General features: G+C 44.2%; 1 protein-coding gene and 1 long non-coding RNA gene across 7 annotated transcripts in view; one reads left to right on the top strand and one right to left on the bottom strand.

The window, feature by feature from the left end:
- Window positions 1-6,862, bottom strand: part of LOC128349336 (uncharacterized) — a 92,053-nt gene extending 85,191 nt beyond the window's left edge. Inside the window, exon 1 of the long non-coding RNA XR_008318751.1 lies at window positions 6,759-6,862. This is a non-coding gene — a long non-coding RNA (uncharacterized LOC128349336). The remainder of the gene's footprint in view (window positions 1-6,758) is intronic.
- The window catches only part of DCLK1 (doublecortin like kinase 1), a 399,204-nt gene that overhangs the window by 157,541 nt on the left and 213,882 nt on the right, over window positions 1-27,781 (top strand). The window lies entirely within an intron of this gene.

The following is a 27,781-nucleotide window of genomic DNA, read 5'->3' as shown; positions in this document are numbered from 1 at the left end:
ATTTAATTCTAATTATATTAACATATCAACATTGACCCAAACCCTTGAGCCTTTATAGCAAACCCATTAATCAGGATAAAGTATATTGCAAATATGAAGGAATGAGCTGTTAAAGTTTTATGGTTGTTTTCAAGATTTTATGATCCATAAAGAATGAGGAAGCCATTAATTTCATATTTTGGTCCAACATGGCAGCTATGAACTATATCCAAACTCCTTTCTCTGCAAGCGCCCCTTTAGTGAGTACAACTCTTCTTTCTTTTATGGGAAGTACTACCATGAGCTAAGTAGTGTAAATCCAGATGTTTAGAGCCCACTGTTATATAGCTCAAGGCTGCCGTAGTTCACATCCAGAGAGCTAAAAGTTTAACTGTTGGCCTACAACTTTCCCTTAAGGATTGTCAAATGTGTAGAGATTGTCCCAGTGCTCCAGAGATGACACCAGTTCTCACTGGTGTATCTACATCAAGGAGATTTTAGTAGTGTTTTTCACACTACATAAGAACAGCCCTGCTGGATCAGGCCCAAGGCCATCTAGTCCAGCATCCTGTTCTCACCAGATGCCACTGGGAGCTTACAGGCAGGAGTTGAGGGCATGCCCTCTCTCCTGCTGTTACTCCCCTGCAACTGGTACTCAGAGGCATCCTGCCTTTGAGGCTGGAGGTGGCCCACAGCCCTCCGACTAATAGCTGATTATAGATCTCTCCTCCATGAAATTATCCAAACCCCTCTTAAAGCCATCCAGGTTTTTGGGTGTCACCACATCTTGTGGCAGAGAATTCCACAAGTTGATTATGCGTTGTATGTTTTAATTGTTTTATGTTAACTGCCCAGAAACAAAAGTTTGGGTGGTATAGAAGTTTGATAGATAGAGAGATAGATAGAAAGATAGACAGAGAGACAGAGAGACAAAAGTGCTCCATTTGTTGGTCCTAAATTTCTTGGCAATCAATTTCATGGTTCTAGTATTATGTGAAAGGGAGATAAAAACATAAGACTATTTAATTTATGTATTTTCTTTGTAAACTGCATTGTGAACTTTGGTTGAAGAGCAGTATATAAAAATCCATAGTAGTAGTAGTAGTAGTAGTAGTAGTGGATGATATCCCCACTAGAGAGACTAAGGGATATTTCTTAGTCTTTAGAAACTCTAAAACCAAATGTGATGTTAAATAACATCACATGTTTTGGGCTAAGTGGTATTTTCAGTTTAAAATAATCATTATGTTTCTGTTTAGACTGTGAACCCTTTGAGCACAGGGATCCATCTTATGTAAACTGCTTTGAGAATTTATTTGTTGAAAAGGAGTCTGTGAATAAAAGCTTTCATAATAGCAACATAGGGGCCCAATCTGGATTGGACTGCATCATGAGGCAATGATGTTTAACCCTTTGCCTCTGCACCACTTTGCCATTGAAAGTTGCTCCTTGAAGCTTCTGTGGGCTCCTGAAATGCTGCTGAAGCATGCACAGGAGAACCTTGATATTTGCAGAGGTTCAGTTCCTGGCTGCAACTGCAGATATGGAAACCATGAATATTGAGTCATTGGGGGCTGTGGGATCGTGCGGGTTAGGTTCCCAGTCATCAGGAAAACCATCAAAAATGACAGAAAATGAGACAAATTGTGTGAGTGGGGGGATGCTTGAGGAAGCTTCCTACCATGCTTTGCTGGTCCCCTGAGATGCACTGTGCCCTGAAAATCTCCTTTTAAAATTTCTTTTAAAATAGAGCCATTTTCAGGCCCCAAAACACAAAATGGCAGCCAGAAATAATCTTTGCGGTCATTTCCGGCCACCTCCAACCCATTGAAATGCGAGGTCGGCATGTCCCTGCCGCCCCACGTATTCTGAAATTGGGTGTCTTACCCGGCCGCGGATACATGAATCTGTGGATAACAAATCCGGAGATATCAAGGTCCTCCTGTACTTATTTATTTTCAAATATTCATCTGCTGCTCCATCAGCACATTGGTGCGGGGGGTGGTTTACAATAAAGCAAGCATAAAAATGAAACAGCAGCAATATAAAATGGTAGATTGGACTGATTACAACCAGAAACCTGATGAAAACTAATTTTCAAATGCTGCTTTAAGAAGGAGAGTATTTTAGATTCTTGTTAAGGCTAATTGCCAAATGCCTCTGGAAGGGCATTCCAAAGATGAGGGGCCACTACTGATAAGGTCCTGAGGAGGCAAATGGCACCTTCAGGGATTTGTAGCAGCTTCAAATGGGATTTCCAGTAGGGAAGATGGTATGGAGGTGCAGGTTAAACACCCCCTACCTCTTTGCCGTGGCTCTAATTCTGGGACACTTCATGGTTGCTCTTTTAGATAAAATTGCCCTCAACTAGCTAATGTGTTTACCATCCAGTCTAGTTTGTTCTGTAGCCCTCAGGAAAACTGTTCATCTGTCACTTCAACTGTCAATCCTATTTGAAAATTCATCTCCTTGGAGAGCCCCTTGTCTAAACTAACTGGTGGGCAGTTTTTACAGTGCCTCACACACACGTTGGGTGTCGTCCAGCACAAGTTAAGCACTTTCAAGTCTTTAAGTTTAAGTTCCCCACTGAAATCAATGGGGCATTTGAGTGCTTCACTTTTGGCAGAAATCTGCTGAATTGGGTTTCCTGAATGCACAAAGGCCCTGTAAAGTGTGTGCAAGTGGAGTGGAAATGTGTGAATTGGCCCTTTATTTTAAATGTGTCTCTTTTCCCAGTTCTTGTTAAGCTGTTTCAAAGAAGAAACCCTGGGTGCAAAGGTCTGTAAAAGTGATGCTTTGGCAAATCTCGCTTTGCTGCAGTGGAAAAGCTGACAGAACCTCTCTGTGACAGGATGCACTCTGCTGTTATGTCTGCCTTGCTGAGTAGTAGTCTGCAGGGATTTTGCTGAGTGCCGTCAGCTACACTTGACTGGCTCCCCCTGCCCCACTGCCTTTAACCGCAGTTGCTTCTTCCACTGGGCTGGGGGAGGAGTGGGCAATCCGGGAAACTCTTACTTGCTGACATGCTGAATACAACATGAGTGCTTTATGCCACCTCCTGTCTAATAGATTTTAAACAACAATCTGCAATTGCATGTTTCCTGACAGACTACGTAAATTGGAAATATAAATAATTTAAATAATGTTGCAGGTCCTGCGCCTTCCCCAAAGCATCCCAAGGCATTTGTCTGGGTTTTTCTTGCTATACTTTGGCTTAAGAGCATATCCCTATCATGCATCTGCCTTTCTACAGAACACTGCCCATTATAAGAGGATCTGTATATAGGCAAATTGCGGTAAATGTTGGAATTTCTGATATCTGTTGACCAGTCTCGATGCCGGTAGAGTGCCTTCAGTGAACGTCCAAATAGGTCTTTGTCCTTGATGTAATTAAGGGTACATCCAGGCATACAGAAATTGATTGGTGGGCCTAGAAGTGATTTCATTCCCTTTTGGTCAGATGTACAGGGCCAGATTAACCCTGTATCTTTAGGCCCTCAATTTTGGCCCTTCTCTCCCATTCGCTGTAGGCTCCTTAATCTGGCCTTGCAGATGTAGCATCTTCTCTTGCTTGCTTGCTTATTTATTCATACATTTATATCCTGCTCTTTCTCCAAGGAAGGAACTCAGTTTGAGTAGTGTACATAGTTATTTTTATCCTCCCAACAACATTGTGAGGTAGGTTAGACTGAGAGACACGTGATGGGCCCAGAGTAACTCATGGAGCTTCATGGTTAAGCGCAGATTTGAACCTAGATCTCCCCAGTCCTAATCCATCACTCTAATCACCTTACCACACAGTCATCTCCTCCTCTTCTTCTGAATGTTTCTTGTAGCCTCTCCTGTTACGTGCTTGCTACTATGACCTCAGAGTTCTTCCAAGGAGGAGTGGAGGTGCCTTCATCAATAAGTGGGGCTTGTGGCAGCTGTAAAGCCCTTTGATTAGTATTTTTCAAGGGGTGTGTGTGTGTTTTAAACCTACTTTGTTAATTAGATAAACATGGTAGGTGCTTGGGAAAGGGCAAGGTAGTCACCCTTCCTGATGCAGGGAGGGGAGTGTCAAAATATAATAGGATTCAGAGGAAAAATGTAATTTGAGGAATGCACTTGGAGGGGAGCAGAATTAATTCTTAAGGAGAAAAACACCCACACTGTTTGTGGGTATATCTGTATGCATTCAAGCCAACTTATGTTGGCAACCTCTGAACGTCACAGAAAAATCTTCATTGGGCAGCTGACACCAGCAGGGCAATAGAACCTTGGATGTGTCTGAGATGTATTCAGTTGTATTCCTTAACATACACACACTCACACACACACACTCACTCACTCACTCACTCACTCACTTTCTCTCTCTTTACAACAAAACAAAATTTGGTGGTTTGGGTTTAAGTGGCAGAGGTCCAGCATGAGCCAACCGTATTTAAATCATCTGTGGCTTATTAGTCACCTTGTCAAGTAGGCATTGTAGCTGATCAAGGTTTGGGGAATTTCCACTCTGGCTTCCAAAGAACTCAAAATGTTTCTGCAGCTTAAAAATGAGAAGTTAGAGGTTGGGTAGTAACATGAAGCCCAGCCATCTCCTCTGCTAAGTGAGCAAAGAGGCACTTTCCATCCCCAGCACAGCATCCCTCCAATGGCTGTTGCTATCTAAACATTGTTAGCCCTTTGGGGACAGGGAGCCATTTTTATTTATTTGTTTAAAACTATATAAACCACTTTGGGAACTTTTTTTTAAAAAGTGGTATATAAATATTTGTTGTATTGTATGTCAAGACATGGTTTCTTGAGGTAGATGTCTACATGTTCAAAGCTGGGTGATTCTTTATCCGGTGTGGAGGCCCTGGCCCCTGACAATGGCTGTTATAATTCCAGTTACCACTGGGCTGTAGCTCAGGGTAGAGAATCTGATCTGTATGCAGAAGGTCTCAGGTTAAATCCCTGTAGGGCTGGGAAAGACTCCTGCCTGAAACCTTGGAGAAGCCGCTGCCGGTCAGTGAAGACAATACTGAGCTAGGAACATAGGGAGTTGCTATATACTGAGTCAGACCATTGGTCCATCTAGCTCAGTATTGTCCACACAGACTGGCAGAGGCTTCTCCAAGGTTGCAGGCAGGAGTCTCTCTCAGCCCTATATTGGAGATGCCAGGGAGGGAACTTGGAACCTAGATGCTCTTCCCAGAGCAGCTCCATCCCCTAAAGGGAATATCTGACAGTGCTCACACTTCTATTCTCCCTTTCATATGCTGCCAGGGTAGAGAATCTAACCCTGCTTTGTTATGGGGACAAGTCATGCTTGCTACTACAAGATCAGCTCTCTTCTCCTCTGGTCTGTCAAGACCAGCTAGGCAGACCAATGGTCTGACTCAGTATAAGGCAGTTTCCTATGTTCCTATGTTCTGGCACTTTCCTTTAAAAACCAAGATGCAATATGAGTTTCAGCTGCAAGAAATTGGTCTTGAAAACACAAGTATGCATACATATTCATTAGCTCTATTAAACATTCTGGTGAATAACAAGGGAAGACTTTTTAAAAGAATCACACCACTTTTAAATTCCTGAACTTGAATTTAACCCTTTCCCATTTCTTTCTCTGATACTGAGCTATAAGGTTTCAGTACATCTTTTGTAATACGAGTGAGCATTTAAATGGACAATTCTCCTGTATCAAAATGAACTGACCAAAATTTCATTTTGACCTTCAGTAAAAGTAGCTGTATTCAGATAGAGTAGAAAAAAAATATGTGAAAAATCCCTATGATCGTACCAAATGCATGTAGCCTTCATCAGGTTCAGAAACAAAATTATTTGTAAATACTGAAAAGGAGTGGTTACAGAGACAAGGCAATTCTCCACTGGGTTGTCACCTTACGAATAGCTCATCTCCTCATTACCTGATGACAACCTTCCACCTTGACATTAAACCAATTATGTGTGTCACAGATCAGGGGCGTAGCAAGGTTGGAGTGGGCCCAGAGACAAGATTTTAAAATGCCCCCCCCCAAGTCCAGGGCCTCCGCACACCCCAGGCCCCCAAGGATTTAAGTCTGATATTCCAAAATAAGTATGCTGCCTGCAAATACATTTCACTGAATACACACACACGTCACAATATATAGTGATATACATTGAGTACTATACATTTGTATTACTTTTAATGCCTAGAACACACTAGAAAGATGAATTATTAAAATGGGCCCCTCGCTGCAGATTAGCAAAGGAGACTTTCAACCATGCAGGGTGAGCCTATGTTTGTTTTCTCAGAATTCTGAACAAATTCAGTCAAGTTTGATTGCAGGAGGTTTTTCACAGGAGGCTTTTAAAGCCCTTTAACACACATCTCCTCTGGAATGGAGGTGCTGCATTCACATGTTGGCCAGATTTACCCTGAAGTCCCTGCAAGTTATTGGGGAGCAGTTCACACACAAGAAAAATAAAATAAAATAAAAGCAGAAGGCATGCTTCACAGTTCTCACTCAGACCTTCTGGGTTGCAAAACAACTTGAACATAAGTGCATTTATAAATGAATGAATGAATAAATAAAATTAACAAAATACTGTTCCAGAAGTTTTTGCAATTTTCTGCCATGAAACAAGCCACTTATAGGACTTTTTAGATAGTTTTTTTTAAGTTAGCAAATTTTCCAAGCTGTTTCAAAATAAATATTCAGAGACTTCTCGGTCCCTCCTCCCCCCTATCCAAGCCCTATGGCAAGCAGATCCCTAAATGGGGGGGGGGGGGCGGGAAAGGTAACCACAAAAAGGAGTTCACACTCTACCTGGCAAATGCTGGTCTGGGTTGAGCAGGGCAGCAAGGAGTCTTCTGCTGCAGAGAACACTCTGGCTGCCTCCTCCTTCCTGGCTTGCTTGGGCCCTACTCGAGTTCAGGCTTCACTGCGGCCTACACGGAGACCTCCGTGGAAGCCCCGCCCACCCGCCGATCAGCTGAGAGGCGGGAGAAAAGGAGCTCTTTGCAGCTTGCCTGCTGCTTCGATTGCGGGCCAGCAGAACAAGCAGGAGAGACGGCGAAGAGGGCAAGTGGCTGAGAGGCTATGGGGCTGGGCAGGGGGCAATGGGGAGTCACATGAGGTGCCTCTGGGGTGCCCCTCCAGGCAGTGGGGCCCCCAGACAACTGTCTCCCCTTGCCCTATCATTGTTACGCGCCTGTCACAGATCAGTTCTTAACAGGCAATAATTTAAATGAGGATACATAATCTGATCTCATTTAGAGTGAGCAGCAGCGGTATGTGTGTGTGTGTGTGTGTGTGTGTGTTTTACACAGAAGAATTAAACACTAGGCACTGATCTCTAACAAATGAGACATAACTTCTCGCAAATGAGACCATGTGCGAAGGATTTTGTGATAGATTTCCTGCTGTTTTGCTGTTCCCTTTGGTGTCATAGAAACTTCTAGGGATATAATAGTTTCCATATGGAGAAACACTGAACATTTTACAAAACTGTCAACCCCTACACATGAACAATATATTGGAATCTGTAATTTGGCTTGTAATTATATTATAGAAAAATACTCATAACTCACATCTATCTATAAAACCACTAACCAGAGATTTATTTATTTTTTCCCCAATCAAAATTTGTTCTGCTTTAGAGGATGAAATCCAGCATTCTAAGGTCATAACTCTCGTTTCAGCTTTTATTTTAAAGACCATGGGTGACAGGGGTGTAGGGAGCTTGGAAGGGGCTGGAGGACAAAGTCCTCTCCCCTGCCCCCCGGCTGTTCCTTCATGTGTGCAAAGTACATGCGTGCCCCAGGCCACGCCCCCTGAATCTGATGTCATGCACAAGGGGGAGGGTACAGTGCCGACAATGGGGCTGTGACAGCACTGGCAGAGTCATTTCCCCTGTAAGCGGTTGGTGGAATTGCTGAAAGGGAGCTCCTTTCCGGGCTTAGGGTTAGGGTTCCAGAGAAAGGAGCTTCCCTTCAACAACTCCACCAACCACTGACAGGTGAAATGAAACTCTGCTGGGGCTGTCACAGCCCGTTCTCAGCACTGGCCCCGTCCCCCTTGGGCCTAATGTCAGATGCAGGGGAGGGGTCAATGCCCGTGGTGGGGAGAGTCCATCCCTCCCCAGCCAGCATGAAACACTAGCTGGAGAGGGGAGGGGTGTGCCTCATTCTCCCTGCCGGCAAGCGCTTTGCTCACCATCTGGGTGTGGGATGGGGCACGCTGGGTGAGGGGGAGCCTTAGGGGGGCCCCAGACCCTTGGTACCTGGGGATAATTGTCCCTCCCCCTTGCTCAATGGTCGCTATGACCCTGAGTGGTGAAGTTATTCCTTCAGCAGAAAACAATGAAAATAGAATTTCATTTTTGTTAAAAGAAAAAAGAAAAAATGGATTTGCTAGCTACTTTTTGCATTTAATGATGGAATTCTAGCCACATTAAATTTAAATGCAGGCAATCCTTGACTTAAGATGCTCTGAGTTAAGATGACCAGCACTTAGGATGCTTGTAAATTGCCTCCTTGTTTCAACTTTACAACACTTGATGTTGGAGAGGAAGCTGCACCAGATGGCGGGTGGAGGAGGAGGAAGAAGGAACAATGGAGGCATAGGCCCATATTGTCTTTGAGAGTGGCAGCAGTCCTGGTGGGAGCTGCTGCTGCAGCATCTTAGGCTGTGGAGGGGTTGTCTGACTTACCTGTCCAAGATGCTCCCGCTACCATTGCTGCTGCTGCTGCTTCAGTTCCTCTTCCTGCATGCTTTGCTGCTGTGCCAGAGGAAAATGGTGAGAGGAAAAGAGCAGCACTCGTTCCCAACCCACATGCTGTTTCCTGCTCACTCTTATCATTTCCCTGTCTAACCATTGCCCAGGAGGAGGATGTGATTCAGGGGCGTAACTACCATTAGGCAAGGGGAGGCAGTCAACTTGGGGCCCCACTGCCTCGAGGGGCCCCCCAGAGGCACAGCACATGACTCCCCACCTGCCCATGTTGCACCCCCTGTGAATTATGCTGAGTCTCTTGGAGAACGGCAGGAGCAGAAAGTAAAAAAACTTAATTCAACGTGAACTAGATATTCACCGTATTCACAATGGGGATGTGAGTGTGAGTGCACTATATATTGTGAAGTGTGTTTGTGTGTGTATATCAGCGAGGGGCCCATTTTAAAATCTTGTCACTGGGCCTTCTCCAATCTTGCTACGCCCCTGATGTGATTCCTTCCTTCCTTCCTTCCTTCCAGGAAGGAACTGGGAAGGCAGTGGGTGGGGTGGGATGCGGGGTGAGCAGTTTTAGATTCTCCACCATTAACTTATCTGCAGCATTTCTGCATGTCTGTTACTGACACACCACTGGCTTTGACAGCAGCAGGAAAAAAAATATGAGTATCCAGCTCTGGTTCAGAAACCAAACCCTGTTTCCTATGGGAAAATAGGATTTGAGTTAAGATGTTTTGACTTAAGACACAATTGTCAGGAACTAATTGTGTCATAAGTCTGGGAACTTACTGTAGATGTTCAAATGATGAAAAACCACCTGTTAGATGAGCCCTTCTGATTTATATATTTTTATATTGGGAATAGAAGTCCAAAGTAAAGAAAGATGCATATAGGCTTGAATTTGAATACAATGGACATATCTAAAATAGATTGTTTTTTTGTATTTTGCCAAACCCTAAGCTTTTAAAATGCATCCAGAGTTTAATAATTAAGATGTAAATATGGAAACCTTTAAAAAAAATACCCTTTTAGAAACACTCGATGCATTTCAGCCAGATCAGTTTAATGTATATTGTATGCATTACTTAAACTGAATGGATGATGTGTGAGAGATTTAGAAAAGGTATTTAAAGATTACTTGAACCTGTGAATTTTCTGTAGTAGTAAACTCGTTTTCTTCTAGCCCTTGTGAACAGATTTTAATCTGCTTCAGTGTTCTGGGTTTCAGCCATTTCCCTGCTGCAAATGAATAATGAATGAGCTGTGGCTTGACAGCTAATGGTTCAAGATGAAATCAGAAGCTCACTGCAACATGGGTAATATTCATTTGCGATCTCCATGGAAACAGCTATTTGTCAAGATACTGTAGTTTAACACTGTACTGAGAAAGTAACCAATTGCTGTGCCTTTGGGTGTCCTGTCAAAAAACACATTTAAGCAATACAAATAAGAGATAAAACAGCATCGGTTTGCAAGGTGAATGAGAGAACTTTGGCTTGTGCTTTATTAGGACTGTTGAAAATATTAAACAGTAGTGAATATGGAAAATATAGAATTTGCTATGCAAATTGTAAAAAGCAATCAGGTTTGATGTTCCTTGATTCTATCAGGTAAGGTCTCAGTCCATAAAGAGAGGCCTAGCTCAGTCTTCCTGTACGTGGGCCAAACAAAGGTAAAATAAGGCCCTTTGGGTTGTGGCACTCTGAATTTGGAATAGCCTCCCAAGGGAGGAACATCGGACTCCTTTTGGTGTTGATTTTTGAGGCAGGCCACAAAAACAATCCTACAACAAAAGGCCCCAAACTAACTTTTGTGTATTATTGGATTTTAAAGGTTTTGTGCTCATCCTTTTATCCTTTTCTGCAGCTTGATAATATTTTAATGTGTTTTAGAAAGGTGGGATAAAAGAATAAAGATAAATAAAATATTGAGGAATATTTAGTATCATCAGACTTCTTGTTGTACTTCCCCCAAACAGCCAATAAAACCTGTTTAAACTTTGTCAAGCTCTGTGATGTTTTTCTTCTGGTTGAAAGGAATTGTTACATGGACCTTTCCAGATGGTGTTTTATTCCATCCTGACTAGTTAGAGGGTTGTTATGGAGTGTCCAGATGATGTTTTCGTTACGCTGTGTAGAATTTGCACTACCCCTGTAAAACACATTTCTTTTCAGATCTCATTTATTTTGACTTGAAAATGCTATGAGTCAAACTTGTACAATGAAGAAAGGTGTAGGTAGATCATAGGGAACTCAAGGAGGCATAGTTTTCCACATAAGTAATGATGTATTGGAGCTTGGCTCACAAGGACGGACGGACACACACACACACACACACACACACACACAGCCTTCTGCCCCAGAGCACACCTTTGCCACTGTTCCACTTTTCTTCCAGTCATTGCGCTTTGCAGTTATTTCTCTTTTTGGAAAACTAAGGCTGTTTTTATTGTTATCTTCCACACACCCTTTTTATTTTAAAAGAATAAATGTTGGCTTCTATTCATGTTTACTCATATGTAAGCCTCACTGCTGTTAATGGGACTTCCTTCCAAGAAGGGGAAGAAGAGGAGAACCATGAGTTTGGGGGAAAGAAGTAGGGCTGTGCATTAAAAACATTGTTCCCATCCTGACTATTCTGGTCACAGGGATTCTTGTGTACTTCCTTTTTGTCTGTCCTAAAGTTCCTGTTGATCAGTTTCATAGGAAAACCCCTGCTTTCAGTATTGTGAGAGGGAGAAAAGCTTCTCTCTCTGCACGTCCTTTGCATCATACATAATTGTATAGCTCACTACCATGTCTCCCCCTTAGTCACCTTTTTCTACATTAAAGGGGGACTAAAAGGAAACACGATAGAGGTTTATAATTCTGTATTATGTGCAGGAACTACATGGTATGGAGAAAGTGGATAGAGAGAAGTTTTTCTTCCTCTCACCCAACACTAGAATAAGGGGTTGTCCAGTGAACCTAATTAGCAGGAAATTTAGGATAGACAAAAAGGAAGTACTTCTTCACACAGCACATAATTAGTTGATGGAGTTTGATGCCACAGAATGTGGTGATGGCCACTAGCCAGGGCCGACCTATCCACTAGGTCAGTGTTTCTCAACCTTTTTGGAGTCAAGGACTGCTAAATTCTTCATGCAGAGTTTCAAGGACCGCTATATTCTTCATGCGCAATTTCCCAGACCAGCAGTTAGTAAAGGGGTTTCAAGTTTTATCTATCTATCTATCTATCTATCTATCTATCTATCTATCTATCTATTTAACAGACTTCTATACTGCCCAAAAGTTGCATCTCTGGGCAGTTTACAATTAAAATAATATAAGCATTAAAATCATGAAATTTGGAATCTTTTGCAAACATGGAATATTAGGGGTTCTCAACCTTGGGTCCCCAGATGTTGGTGGACTTAAACTCCCATAACCCCCAACCACAATGGCATTTGGCCATTATGGCTGGGGATTATGGGAGTTGAAGTCCAACAACATCTGGGGACCCAAGGTTGAGAACCCCTGAATCTTAAAGCCTGAATCTAAAAGGTGAACAAATAGGTCTCCAGTATGTGTGGGGTGAGGGTGCTTGTGATTTTTTAATGGTGAAAGAAAACGTGAAGAAGAGCGGTGGGGACCTGGTGTTAAAGGGGAGGGGAAAATTCTGAGATGGCGGGGGGAGCGGGGTGTTGTAGTGGTGAATGCCTTGTCTTCCTCGCTGGGGAGACAAGGCACTGTTCAGGGTGGGCGAAGCAATGTTGCACCGGACCGCACTCGGAAGGTCGCCAGGGTCCAAGAGCTGCCGCTGCTGTGCTTGCACACCAGAGTGTAGCAGGTGTCCCCCCATCCTTTCTCACAGCATGCACTTTTGTACCCTCCTCCCAACTCCCCTGCATGCACCAATCACACTAGCCTGCCTTTGGGGCCACGAAGCTCACGTGGTCCCACATGCTGCCTGTGCGTTGCTGCGAGGTGAGCCAAGACAGCCCTCCTCCCTCCCTCCACTGCTCAGCCCTCACCACGGCATGATCTCGGCCAGAGGTCCCCGCCCCCCGCCGCCTGGCGAGGTCATAAAGGGGACCACCATCTTCCACCAGTGGTGCAGACCAGGGGATTATAGGGGGCTGAGGGACCACAACGCCCCACCAATGCAAGAGAGAAATGGCGTTCCCTCTCAAGGTGCCTTGGCCGCAACAGGCAGCTGGTTTTAAATCAGTTGGGATCAGACATGAACCATGCTGGGCATCAAATCCCCAGGATAACTTCATTCCAGTGCTATTCTTCCAATGACCCTTTTGCATGAATGCACAAAATGGTCTCTTGCCTCTCCCCCACACTCCCTCCCCACGCCGCCTTCCTCCAGCACTTATCCCTCCTTGGTATACGTGCTTGCTCCCCCTTCCCCGAGGAGGGTCCACCTGCACTCCCTTTCTGCAAAGCCTGAGCCAAGGCAGCCCTCCTCTCTCCCTCCGCCGCTTAGCCCTCACCACGGCATGATCCCAGCCAGAGGTACCACCCCCTGGCGAGGTCACAAAGGGGTCCGCTGTCTTCCACCAGCCAATGCAAGAAGGAAACAGCGTTCCCTCTCAAGACGCCTCGGCCGGAACAGGCAGCTGGGTTTCAATCAATCAACCTTTGGCTGCAAACTATGAGTATGCAAGAACCAGCAGCCCTTCGAGTAGTGCCCACTGCCATACCCTTTCGTCGATGCCCCTGCGCCGCATACAGTTTGAAGCGGTAAAGATAGGGAATAAGATAGCTGTAGGAATCTCAGCAGCACGTGGAGGCAAGGCAGAAGCAGGGTCCCGCGCCTCCATGATACTCCTCCTCTCCCTTTTCTGTGCCATGTGCAAAATTGAGGAAGTGAGTGCCTTGATTGCAGTTGTTGAGGGAGAGTTTGACTCCCAGTCAGGGACTGGCACTCAACCCTTCACGGACTGGCAGCAGTCCAGGGACCGGTGGTTGAGAAACTGTGCACTAGGTGGTCTAGTGTGCCATGCAGGGAGGAGCACTGATGGCTTGGGCTCTGAGCCATTAATTGGGGGCCTGAACCCCATGTGCCACCCTCCTTATGACACCACTGATTGCAGGGGTGGCCCTTTCCAGAGCTACAAATAAAACAGTATGTGTAATATGTATCATGTTGTGATGTTGTTTGTTTATATTCCTATCCTACTTTTTGTCTGTGTAGCTCAGAGCAGCTGATTAGTCCAGCAACAACCTTGTAAGGGGAGGTTAAGCTGTGAGTGACTTGCCTAAAATTACCTGGTTAGCTTAGTGGCCAAGTGAGAATTTGAATGTCCGCTGTCCACATTCAAACGCTTTGTGATACATACTTCTCTGCACATATAATCCAAACATGCATGCAAAATAAATGTAACTAAATCCATTACCCAAATAAGACTTTGCCCTGTATGTATAAAGCCAGGCACAAACTCTTACTAAAACAGAGAAAAGTCAATTTTGTTCAATTAGCTAATTTTAATGATTTTTTTTAGTCCTGTCAGTTGATCTGATGTAGCTACTTTTTATGTTTGATAAAAAATCATAGTACTTTAGCAGCCACAAAACGTATTGTAGAGACAGTAAGACTCCTTGCCAAGAAACGATGAGTTTACATTAGGTGCATAAGATGGAGGGAAATGACAAGAACTGATCAAGCAGTAGAAGAGATTGGGATGGGGAAGGTCAGCATGCAACACAGTTGCAGACAAGTGGCAGATGGTTCAGAAAAGGCAGAGCTAAAGAAGATAATGGATTTTGAGAAGGGATTTGAGGAGAAGAGAGAGATGGCATACAGAAGCAACCCTGTCATGTGATTAAAAAACATGAAAACATGGATGGAAGGAAAACACGAAGCCACTTCGAGTGACCCATTATTGGGACAGAAAGGTTGGTGGGATGTAAATTTCTAAACAAATACAAGGGAAATGAGAGTATTCATTCCCCCACTTCCAGGTGTGAGGCTGGCCATAACATCCATTTGGAATTGCAATTGAAGCACAGTGCAGTAGCCAAGTGCAAGTAGAGATTTCCAATGAGTAGCATATCACCCCAATTTGTTTAGTCTTCACTGGGTTCCCATCTCTTTTAAAGTAGTAAATCAAGGCGCTGGTCATTACCCATAAGGCTCTGAATGACCTACATATACATATAAAGGTATGTATGAAAATTGTGTATGCCATTTTGGGGACTCTATCTGGAAAAATGGCGTAGTGAGATATAAAAATAAAACGGTAGCTGAGTGGCAACCAGTTTAATGAAGGATTGATTACAAATCTCCCTGTTGGTAATCAAATTGTCACCTGTAAATGTTGCCCTCCCTGATGATGTGCAGTGTTAACTTGTAGAAGGGTGGTTTGTTTGTTTTGTTGTCGTAGTTGTAGGATAACATTTGAATTAGCACATTAAAAAGCTAGTTCTCCTTTTTGGTGTAGCAAAAATGGATGTTGCAAATAATTCCATACTATAGGAGTCTCACTGTTGTGTCGAGTGAGTGACAATTTCATCACATTTGTCTGTTTTTAAATATTTCTTTCCCCACCTTTTTGCTTACAATAAACAGCAAACAAAAATTAATATGTTTAAAAATATAAAAATATTGGTTAGTCCCTGCATATGGCTAATACCAGTAGTAGCTGGTGTGGGCAACACCGGTGTGTGTGTGTGTGTGTGTGTGTGTGTGTGTGCGCGTGCACCTGCGCGCCAAGGGCACCTTTGAGTGTAAATGAATAGGTGTTCACCTGCTGCACCTGAACACAGCTTTGAGCAGCAGCGTGCCACCCAGCACCCCCCGCCGAGCGGGATCACCTCCGCCACTCACCTGGCCACTGGTGGGGGATTGGCTCCATCCCCTAGGTGGCCAGGTGAGTGGAGGCCAAGTGAGTGGCGGAGATTATCCCATGCCATAGGGGATGCTGAGTGACGCGCTACTGCTTGAAGCAGCGTTCAGATGCCGTAGCAGCGGAGGTGAACACCTATTAATTTACACTTAAAGGTGCCTCTCTCCGCCCCCGATGGTGCCTGCACTGGCCGCTACTGGTTCATTCCCTCCCCACTTTCCTGAGTAAGAAGTAATATGGAGCTGCATCTATGAGAGTATCCCAGTCCTACCTAAACTCATCAAAAATGTGGATGGGAAAGTCCCTGTATCGTTATATCCCCATTGCTCCTCTTCCTGGATTCTGAGGCAAGTGATGAGAGTTGCTACCAGCCGGTTACAGAGGGATCGCCATCACTTATGCCCTGCTTAGCCACCTAATGGTGCAGCGGGGAAGTAACCTGCCTAGAGAGTAGGAGGCTGGTGGTTCAAATCCCCACTGGTGTGTTTCCAAGAATATGGTGAACTATATTAGGCAGCAGCAATATAGGAAGGTGTTGAAAGGCATCATCTCAGACTGTGTGGGAGATGGCAATGGTAAACCATGCGTGGATTCTGTGAAGAAAACTACATGGCTCTGCGGTCGCCAGGAGTTGACACTGACTCAATGGCACAACCTTTCCTCCCCCCACCCCCTTTATGCCCTGCTTACACTTGAGGCTTGGTCGGTGTCTGTGAGAAGATTGCTGGGAGAGTAAAACCCTCATCCTTTGGCCACTGAATTACACAAGGAGAAGTAGAGAGAATGAGCAGGAGGTGGGGTAGAAACAGAGCAGGAAGACAAAGGGAGGGACTGAGATATGAGAGTGCAGAGAAGAACATAGGAAGTTGCCATATACTGAGTTAGACCATAGGTCTATCTAGCTCAGTATTGTCTTCACAGACTGGCAGTGGCTTCTCCAAGGTTGCAGGCAAGAATCTCTCTCAGCCCTGTCTTGGAGATGCCAGGGACGGAACTTGGAACCTAGATGCTCTTCCCAGAGCGGCTCCATCCGCTGAGGGGAATATCTTACAGTGCTCACACTTCTAGTCTCCCTTTTATATTCAACCAGGGCAGACCCTACTTAGCTAAGGGGACAAGTCATGCTTGCTACCACAAGACCAGCTCTCCTCTGTGAGGTAAGAAAAGATGAGGGGCTGGGGTGGGTACTGGATGGGTGTGAAGGAGTGTGTGTGAAGGAGAGAAAAGAGTGGCCAGTGGGAATCCAGAGAGATCTGTGAGATGAGGTAAAAGAGAGAGGGCACGATGGAGACAGAGTTCCAAGAGAATGGTTTAGGTTTCAGAAATGAAAGTAAAGAGAAACTTCAGAAAGACCTGTGAGTGGAGACAGGGGAGACCCTTCCATGAGGCAGGGTGAGGGGCATGCCTCGGGTGTGGGGAGGCATTCAGGGAGCCTTCATGTAATGGTATGACTGCACTGAGACCCACCCAGGTAGAAGGGAGGCTGTGTTTGCAGAGGGTCTCCTGAAATGGGAACTGTCCCTGTTGCAACATTATACCATGTCAAAATGTACAAACAGAACTCTTCCAGGTGTGTTTGTGCCCCTTGCTTTGTCCAGTTGATAGCTACAACCTGTTAACATTACAATCGGCAATGTTCATGGGCTCCTCTTAAGATAGACAATACTGAGCTAGATGGACCTATGGTCTGAATAAGTATATGGCAGCTTCCTATGTTCCTATCTGCAAGGACATTGTTTAATGGCAAAAGCCAAGTGGTTTAAGCAGCACCCGTTTCTGACAGTAAAACATTACTGCTCCACATGATGAGGTTAGAGAGGATTCCTGTGTCATTCCGTGGTGGTGGTGGAACATAGTAAGCTGCCATATACTGAGTCAGACCATACGTGCCTCTAGCTCAATATTGTCTTCACAGACTGGCAGTGGCTTCTCCAAGGTTGTATGCAGGAATCTCTCTCAGCCCTATCTTGGAGAAGCCAGGGAGGGAATGTAACACCTTCTGCTCTTCCCAGAGCGGCTCCATCCCCTGAGGGGAATATCTAACAGTGCTTACATGTGGTCTCCCATTCAAATGCAACCAGGGTGGACCCTGCTTAGCTAATGGGACCAGTCATGCTTGCTACTCTGTTTAGGTCAGCACAGTGGGAAGTGGCTTTCATGTTTAAGGTATTTTGCCAAAGTGGCCCCCTCTTGAAGATCAAGTATCTATGTGGAAAGTGTTCTATTTGAGAAAAGAAGCATTCCTCTGCTTGCATGTTAACGAGCAGTCACATTTTGTTAGCTTGCAGCACCACCTTGTGTGCAAATGGGTAATTACAATGTGACAGAAATGATTTTATGAATACATAGTAGCCATGTTTCTTTCTAAGGAAATAGCAATGGCTAAGATTTGATATCAGACGTGCACCAAGTAAAACATTAGCTGTTCTAAATGAAATATTTGGTTTCTTTAGGCATAAAATCAATTCTCATTAAGAAATGTGTGCCTTCTGCCTTGAACACTGATGGTGCTGTCAATGAAGCAGAGGATTAAAAAAAAAAACCCCACCAGCCATTGATTATATTGACAATCAGTGGGCTTAAAGCACAGACAGTGAACTGTCTGATCTCCTTAAGTGACACCTTAAATGAGACTTTAGTGAACATATAGCTGGCAGTACTTTCCATACACTTTTTTCATGTGAAGTAGTAATTTAAGATCCAAAAGCTATGACACCCAAAGAAAATAAACAAGACAGTTTTACTATGGGGAAGTATGATAGAGGTGTATAAAATTATGCGTGGAGTAGGAAGAGTGGACATAGAGACATTTTTCTCCACCTCTCACAACACTAGAACTAGGGACCATCCCATAAATACGCTGGGAAATTTTAGGACCAATAAGAGGATGTACTACTCTGTCACACAGCGCATAATTAATCTATGGAATTTTCTGCCATGGGATGTGGTGATGGCCACTAGCTTGGATGGCTTTAAAAGTGGCTTAGACAGATTCATGGAGGACAGGTCTATCAATGGCTACTAGTCTGATGGCAGTGGGCCATCTCCAGCCTCAGAGGCATGATGCCTCTCACCAGTTTCAGGGGAGCAACAGCAAGAGAGAGGGCATGCACATACCTCTTGCCTGTGGGCTCCCCAGAGGCATCTGGTGGGCCACTGTGTGAAACAGGATGCTGGACTAGATGGGCCTTGTGCCTGATCCAGAAGGGCTGTTCCTATGACTAAACAGGTTCCTCTTTAATGAAGTTTGTGTGTTCTTACAGTGATGGCCAGCATGCTCTCTGAACAAATATTCAAGAAATAATTGAGTTGGTAGAAAGAAGGGGAAACCCCTCTGGGTAAGGGTCACTGGAAATTTTTGCAAAATCCAATCAGATGTGTTCCATTAGCTACCCTGGGAGTGCAACATGGAAGGGTGGGATATAAAATGCTCAAAGTAATTAGTGTAATCTGAGAAAGACATAAATGAAGGTAGATTAATGGAGGAATATGCTCTTGTTTTGTCTTTTCTAGATTTTTTAATATCTTTTGTAAATCTTTGATTGGAGTGCACTACTTTAATCTTGCTTGGTCTACTTTTTTTGTGGGGGGGATCTGCATGACCCATAATTAAGTTTTAAACTTAAAAACAAAGGTATGCTTGACCTCTGGACAGTGAAGTGATCCTGAGAAAGTACTTCTGCTTAAGAACATTGACACCCAAGCAGATAAGAATGATAGTGGCAAGCTATGTGTCTGTTTTAAAAGCAAAACTAATCACTAGCAAACTTGGCTCAGCACGACTATTGTTGCTGTTAAGATAGCCACATAACAACTTGATCTGATGATATAGCCAATCAGATTTGGCTGTGTGTAAGTGTAACAAAGCCATTCCAGAGTGAGTGCAGGATGAATTGCCTTTATTCCCAATGTTTGGAGCTCCACTCCCAATGTTACCAAAAGAAAAGAGCTGTGAACTCAGGAGAGGGGGTGTATAAGTTCAGCTCTATTGAAAATTGCCTAGTTAGATTGACAAGGATCCACCTAGCTTAGCATTCTTTGCAAGAGTCCCAGAAACTTGCAGACACTAGATGTCCTACAGAACAAAGTACATTCTGCTCTCTGTTGACTTAGATTATGATGGGATGAGAAGCTGTGTTCTATATTGTCCAATACTGTGCCTTCCCTGAGCTATTAGAATAAGGTGGCTACCAGTGTAAATGAATAAAGCTCTGTCTGACACAAACATATCCAACCACAGATTTTCTTAGTAGTAAGTCTCCTCTTGTTATGCTTCTCATTTAGGTGTTTTTGATTGATTGATTGATTGATTGATTGTTAAATTTTTATACTGCCTTTCATTAAAACAATCTCAAGGTTGCTGAAATGTTGCTGAAACACAACTGAAATTAATTCTGGAGCAAGGTTCTTTTTCAAAACACAGTGCTAGGTATTCCATTATTTTATTTTTCATTCCTATGGTGTGCTTGAACATAACACTCAAAGGAAATCATAGGCACCTTTGAAATTGTATAAGCTGACCTTATTCATCATGATCACCTTATAGAACATGAGGGAGAACATGAATGAATTACTGTAAATCCAGTTGTATTAGTCTATGGTAGAATTTCTCTCTTTTTGTTAACGGAATGAAACATACAGCATGTCCTTCTGTCTGACAGAATGTAGAACAATTTCTAGCTTTGTAAAAAAGTGCATGTCTCATAGACATCATCAGCCATTACACATTTACCTCTTAAGCCTCAGCATCCTTTGAGGCAGTGGTCACTAAGTACTCTCTTCTCAGCCTTTCATGGAGGCAACAGATGAAAGTAACCAGGTTGCTTTTTGGAAATCTTTAAAAGCAGCTCACAAATGTTCAGCTATACTAACTTTCAGCTATCAACTTATTATATGTTGTTGCATCTTCATCCAGCCATGTGCTGTCTCCATTCTACAACTCTGGAGAGGGCCATAGCTCTCCCATCTTCAAATACAGAGCCTTTGGGAGAGAACTTCCATTTGTGGATGGAATGGGTCCTGAGGGATCAGCGGTGGGTGCTGGGAGAGCCCAAGGACCCTCTATCATGAAGAACCAATCCATAAGGCCAACTGAGGAGCTCAAAGACTTGCACCTGCCAGCCTCTGAAAAAAACCCTACCACCGCCTCGTCTGGTGGAATGCCGGTGCTGCCACCACCACTGCCCTTCCTCCTCTTCCCTCCACTGTTTTACCAAGAAGCAGAAGAGGAAGTGTGGAGGAATGGAGAGTGTGATGCTGGCCCATACTTGGTTCTCTCCCATACTTCCTCTTCCACTACCTTCCTCTCTTTAAAATAGGGAAAAAAGAGGATGGGGAATGATGGCACTGGTACACTGCTGGGTGAGAGGGAGAGAGAAGAAACACCACCAGGTGTGTGGGGGCATTTGATGATAGGGATGTACATGAAACCGTCGGGGGCCGGATTGACGGTGTGTGTGTGTGCTGCTTTAAGGGCGTAGGGAAAGTGCACTTACGCTGCTGCCCACCCCGCCCCATTTGCTATGTTGTCTGGATGTACCCAGAAGTAGCGGGCACACCAAACGCCGGCGGGAGAAATGCGGTCTGTGTGTGGGCGGGGGGGGTAGGTGCACCCTCTCCCACCCTTAAAGTAGCACCCCCCCGGCTTTCAAACCGGCAGAACCACCCGCCGTTCGAACCAGTTCCATACACATCCCTATTGGATGAAGCAAGGTGCTGCACAAGACAGTTGCTGTGCCACCTTGGGTACTAGAGGGGCTGAAAGTGCCAATTCGTGACACCGATCTTGCAAGGCATGCCTTAGGAATCCTGGGGGCACCTCCTTGCACTGCACTAGGCCTATAGATGTGCCTAGAAATCCTCCAGCACCCTGAGGGGTCATTGTTGTCACCGAGCCATCTCTGTCCTGAAGGCATCCAGGCATGTGGCCTGGGCTAAGTTGCTTGGCTTTGCCTTTTCATCGTTCATCTGAAGTCCTGGGACTAGTGGACTTTGATCTCATTTGTATTTGTAACTTTACTTTGGGCAAACTAGATTAATTACCGAGTAGATTCCCATGGCTTAAAGGCCTTTAGCTCTTTGTGCATACTCAGTTATTTCATGAGGCCTCATTAGGGCCACAAGGTTGCTGCATTATTCCCATTTGGGCTCACTGACGCATTAATTTAGATCACATAGTACTTCTAAGGAACAGAGCAGTGAGTGAGTGCATCTGACTGCCCCCCCAGTCCCCCCCCCAAACTGTATTGATGTCTCTGTTTTCATTTTATTGAAGTGGAAAAAGCCTGAATGTTCTATTATTATACAGTCCCAAGCAATCCTTTTGGAATTTGAAGAAGGTGCCATAGAGTTCAAGGGTTTACACTTTAAGCTGTTTTTATTGCCCTTATCATTCCATTAAATGCTATATTATCACCACATGTGTGTTGCTTTTGTAGTGGTTCCAGCTGCGGATGGTGTGCAGTGACTTGTTGAAACCTTGACATCTGTGTTCCCTTTTCCTGCCCTGTTTCTATAAACTTTACCTAGTTGTTTGGTACAGTTGCATCCTGATTCTTAACTTGAACAGAGTTAAGAATGGACGGTGGAATTATAAGATTCTATACTGCATGTTAAGCTCTTCATTAATGGCTATGTTTGAAAGAGATGAAGATTGACATATGGGTTAATGCTTTGTGTGCTACAAATAAGGGGTGATTTTTCGTGGATCTCTGCTTCTCTCTGAAGCCCACTGAGCCTCCCAAAGATATGTCCCTGAGGTTGTGTGGCTCTCAGCGATGTGTTTTTGAGAGGCACAGTGAACTTCAAAGGGAAGAAGAGATTGGTGAAAAACTTCCCTTATTTGTAGCACGCACAGTGGTAATCAAAATGTGAACTAACATTTGTGTATTACCAACATAATATTTACCATGGAAATGAACACAGCAAGTTCCCTTATACAAAGTCAGATTCAGGCCCATCCAGTTCAATTTCTATTGTGACTGACAGTGGCTCAAAGCTTTCAGGCAGGGGTCTTTCTCTGCCTTACCTAAAGATGCCAGGATTGGACCTTTGACCTTCTGTATTCAAGGTACGTGCTCTGCCACTGAACTGTGGCCTTTCCCTGTAAGATATTGACCTTGTAGTATGCCTCTTATTCCACAATTAAAATGTGGAAATTAAACTAAGAGGAGAAAATGCATCACCTTTCAAAATGCATTTACACTCTTGTAGAATATTGCATAAATTTTCTGCCTTGTGGCATCCATTTTGAAAATTTATTTTGTCTGAAACTTAGTGATTGGTAGTCAGTTATCCATTAAATGGCACAATGTCCACACTGTTCATTAGGCATGTGCAAAGCTTTGGCTGAAGCATTGCAGAAGCCAGGCTGCATTCTGTGGAGGTGAGCATTCCTACCCCACTCACCCCGGTGCAGTGCACTCACCTTCCTAGGACTGGATGGGAGCTTTACTGAGTGCCAGTCTTGTGTTGGAGGGACATTGGGGTCCTTCCTGTTGGAGATGGAGTTCCAGTGCATTGACCTTTTGCACCAACTATCCTAATGACCACTAGGAGCATTGGGAGTAGAGATAGTGAGTAAGGGTCTCCCTAGATGTTCTACCTGACTCTATTCTATGACCCCTGATTGGACGCCTCGGGTATTTCCTGTGAGAGTCAGATCCCCTTCCTTTCCTCTTAGAGAACAGATGGAAACGTCTCTCTCTCTCTCTCCCTCTACCTATTCATTATGTAGTTCTATAGATTAGGATTAGGTCTTTCCTATCCAAAGTGTAGTTAACCAATAATACTTAGTATTTAGTTCTACAAGAATCTCCATGTGTCTTTTCCAAATAGCTGCAACTACTAAACTCTGCATTCTACTCTGTAACTGGAGTGAGTAGCTTCTTTAGTGCTCTGCTGATTAACTGAGGGTAAAAATTACAACCCCCATTACAACTTGACAGAAATGACAACTTTCCAGCATTTACCCCTTGGAGAATATATCCCCAAGGCTCCTGCAACCATCAGGTATTTCTTTTTGGAAGGCACAGTTGGCTCCAGTGGGAAAGGACAACAAATAAGTGGGCCTGATGCAAAATGGGGGAGGGGGGGCGGGCATGTTGGTGTTTTCAAATATTAGCATACAGATTTTGCTATTTCTATTCAAGTCAGAGGCAGCTGGCGGAGGTGCAGCAAGAGGTACCTTTTAAAGGTCATTACTGATGATACTGCTCACACCTGGAAGCCCCCATGAGCATTAGTGGCCCACCCAGCATCCTGCACAATGGCTGCCCCACCTACGGCACTCATCTGGCCTTTGTGCATGTGCGAAGGCCATTTGCGTGGCCACATAGGCAGAGGCCAGATGAGTGCTGTAGGTGGGGCAGCTGCTGTGTGGGATGCCATGTGGGGTGCTGCTGTTCACGGGGGCTTTCAGTTGCTAGCTGTATCAACGGTATCTATTTGCTAATATTTGGAAACGCACACACCCCAGTTTTGCATCATGCCCACTTATTTCCTGTACCACCTAAATTAGTCTTAAAGATTAAAAAACAACAACTTTGCACTCAGCTTATTTCAAAGATTCTAAGAACAGTACTCCGAATCAGTGGCTGATGTCCAGACTGTCCGTTCATTCATTCATTCATTCGATTTCTATGGCTCAGGGTGGTTTACAAAGAGAAAAATAATTAAATAAGATGGCTCCCTGTCCCCAAAGGGCTCACAATCTAAAAAGAAACACCAGACAGACACCAGCAACAGTCACTGGGAGTTCTGTGCTGGGGGTGGATAGAGCCAGTTACCCAGACTGTTGTGTGTGCCAAAAAATGGTTTTCCGCATGCAGCAGGAGAGGGGTGATTTTTGCTGATCTCCCCTTCCCATTGGAGCCCACTGTGCCTTCCGGAAATAAATTCCTGGTGGTTTCAGGACCTTCAGGAATAGATTCCCCAAGGGGTAAGTAAGTGCTGAAAAGCTCCCCAACATTCCTCCAATACAAGACACATGTTCAGTAAAGCTCCTCATTAAAGCTCCCACCCAGAGCTAAGAAGGTGAGTGCACTGCACAGAAGTGAGTGGGGAGGGAATGCTCACCTTTTACAGAGTGGAACCTGACCTCTGCAATGCTTTGCACAAGCCTAGTGGGCAGTGTGCCGTTGAATGGATAACTGACTACCAATAGCTAAGTTTCAGACAAAAGCAAGTTTCAAAATGAATGCCACAAGGCATCCAGCTGCTGCAAGTCAATAAGTAGGAGTCATTTTATTATCAGTTACTCAATGAGTTAATTCTCAGACGAATTACTAATTCTCAAATGAATTAGGTCTTATCACTTTGGAGGTCTCGCCACCAAATGGCACTCTTGCACTGCACTTCAAAGCAAAGGAAAGTGTGAGTCTGGCAGAGGAAAACTAGCGTGAATGCAAGGGAATATTGATGTCGCCTATTCAGAAGCAGCCTGGTCTGCTTCGCACTGTTACAACGAAGTCCGTTTTAGAAACAGATTGTATTGAAATATCATCTCATAGCTGTGTGGTGTTTTGTTCTTCCTCCCCCTTTTATTGTTTAGGTGTGTGAAATCTCAGTCTTGCAGCCATATGCTGATGAATTGCCAGGTTGCTTGGGTATTGAATGGCAATAAAACGAACATACTGTATAGCATTTAGCCTGGTTTCAGTTTCCTCATAATGCAAAGGAACTCCATGATGGACGTGACCAAATGGCTCACAATGGAGAGGAAGCATTTAGTGGTTCAGCTTTATGATGAGGATTTGTCTTTCCTTTTAATGATGATAAAAAAGATTCTCAGCAGCCTTTGGGAGATTAAAAAGGAAGTATCTGTGGGCACAATCCACAAAGCCCTGCTGCTTCAACAGCTTTCATTTATTTCTTTGTGGTTTCCGCAGGAGTTTGTGCAGGCTTCATTGAAATGAATGGAGAATGGCCATCAGTGGTGTCTCCTAGAATTAGCCAAATATGCATCAAATGGAATGTGGGGAGAGAACACAGACGATGCTGCTTTATACCAAAGCTTGATTAAAAAGCTTTCAGTTAGCTGTGTGGCTGCCTTCAGAAATCACATTCGTGTAACGGAGGCTCGTTATGGCTGAGAGAACATTTTAGATTCTCTCTCATGTGGCTCTGACAGATCACATGGAAAATAACCATGCCAGCACTAGTGATATCAAATAGATTTCTTGCTGAAATTTGCAATGGGATGTGTGATTCTGGACCCTTTCCAGTGCATCAAATTTTATAAAATGTAGAGATGTCTACATATTCTATGCATGCCATATGTGTTCAGACATATAAAAGTTTAAATACCTTGAAACTTATTGTTACCAGCTGTTCTGGTAGATAATATGCAAACACACACACACACACACACACACACACACACACACACACCACACACACACACACACACACACACACATATACAAATATGAACATTTTTACAGGGATTTTCAATGGAAGAGTGTGGAATGTAATGTATAGGAAAGTATGCAAAGTTTAAGCTGAACAAAGAAATTGAGATCTGTTTATGTTTAGCACAATGTTTTTTGGAGGGCTGTGCTATGAATCCTTGGATTGTTGGAATGGGTTGGAAGTAACTCCATTGGCCTCCAGAGAAGTGAAGTGCTTGAGGTGCTGGCATGATTACTCCCCATATGAAGCTGACAGAGACCATTGGTCCTTTTAGCTCAGTACTGTCTGCAGTGACTATCAAGGACTTTTTAGGTTTTCATGGGACGTCCTTCTCAGCCCTATCTGGAAATATCAGTGACTGAACCTGGGACTTCCAACATGAAAAACCATTCACTCTGCTACGGAGTTAAATTCTCATCCCATTTCAGTGTGACCCTTCCTGTTATCCCTAGATGTACACAACATACATTTGTCTGTTCATGCCAAAATGATTAGTTTTTGAACACACAGTGTATCATTGCATAAGATGTGGTTGGGGATGGGAGTGGTGTATAGAAAATCACCAACTCAGATCTTACCTACACCTTCAATAAGATGTCTTTGGGTGGCAAATGTTGGGTAGTGGAAGTGCTGCTTGGCCACCAACATTGAGTTCTTATGACAGAAAAGGCTGGGAACTAGTGGCTTGTGCCAGGAGCACCTTGCTCTTTGGGAACTGGCCGTTGTTGGAACCTTAACCTGCTGCTGTATCATGTGAGGTGCTCTCAGTCTGGACCATTTTGTGCTCTTTTTCAAGCAAAGAGAAATCTAGATATACAAGCAGGAGCAGTCTGTCCCAAGAAGCTTTCACTGTGGATGTATAGGTAAAGAGCAATGACTGAGAAATATAAATAGGGACTTTATTATGCATTTTATGTAATTTCAAAGTATACAGGAGTATGAAATAATGCCATATTTGCCTTTGAACAACTGCCAGGCAAGAAACAGAAGAGAGATTAGTGGGAAACCAGAAAAGAGTTGTGTGGCTGGGGTGGGGTGGGGACAAATCTTCAGACTGTGATAGGAAAGATTTTCAGCCCTAAGAGGTTTTATACAAAAGTTCTGGATGCTGGTTTACACAATGCATTACCTTGCATCTGTATGTGTCGTCCTGTCTCTCCTTGCAAGTGTATGCAAGTGGGCAATCATAATGTGAGAGGCAAAGCTGGAACTGGCCCATAAGAATCCCTGCAAATGCAGCAGTGCTTTTTCCAGGCATCACAAGTAAGGGAATTGCTGCCAGCCCTATTTGTGATTTCCCAGTTGACATGTTACACAGACCTACTTGCATTCATACCCAGAGATCACCAAGATTGCTTGTTTGGAGAAGAGATCGATTGCAGGAACGGGTCCAAAGGCTGCATGGAATGAAAATGAGGGAGAGAATCTTTGTGAATTGGTCCTAGAATGCAAATAAAATCTTAATTGTATGCAAGACCATTTAAAACCAAGAGGGCTTAGAACATAAGAACATAAGAACAGCCCTGCTGGATCAGGCCCAAGGCCCATCTAGTCCAGCATCCTGTTTCGCACAGTGGCCCACCAGATGCCGCTGGAAGCCACAGGCAGGAGTTGAGGGCGTGCCCTCTCTCCTGCCATTACTCCCCCACAACTGGTACTCAGAGGCACCCCGCCCCCGAGGCTGGAGGTGGCCCACAGCCCTCCGACTAGTAGCCATTGATAGACCTCTCCTCCATGAAGTCATCCAAACCCCTCTTAAAGCCATCCAGGTTGTCGGCCGTCACCACATCCTATGGCAGAGAGTTCCACAAGTGGATCACATGTTGTGTGAAAAAGTACTTCCATTTGTTGGTCCTAGACTTACAAGCAGAATGC

This window comes from Hemicordylus capensis, chromosome 3, assembly GCF_027244095.1.
Source record: "Hemicordylus capensis ecotype Gifberg chromosome 3, rHemCap1.1.pri, whole genome shotgun sequence".
Classification (NCBI taxonomy): domain Eukaryota; kingdom Metazoa; phylum Chordata; class Lepidosauria; order Squamata; family Cordylidae; genus Hemicordylus; species Hemicordylus capensis.
Note: the sequence above shows the minus strand (reverse complement) of the source record. Positions and strands in the feature narration are given on the sequence as shown.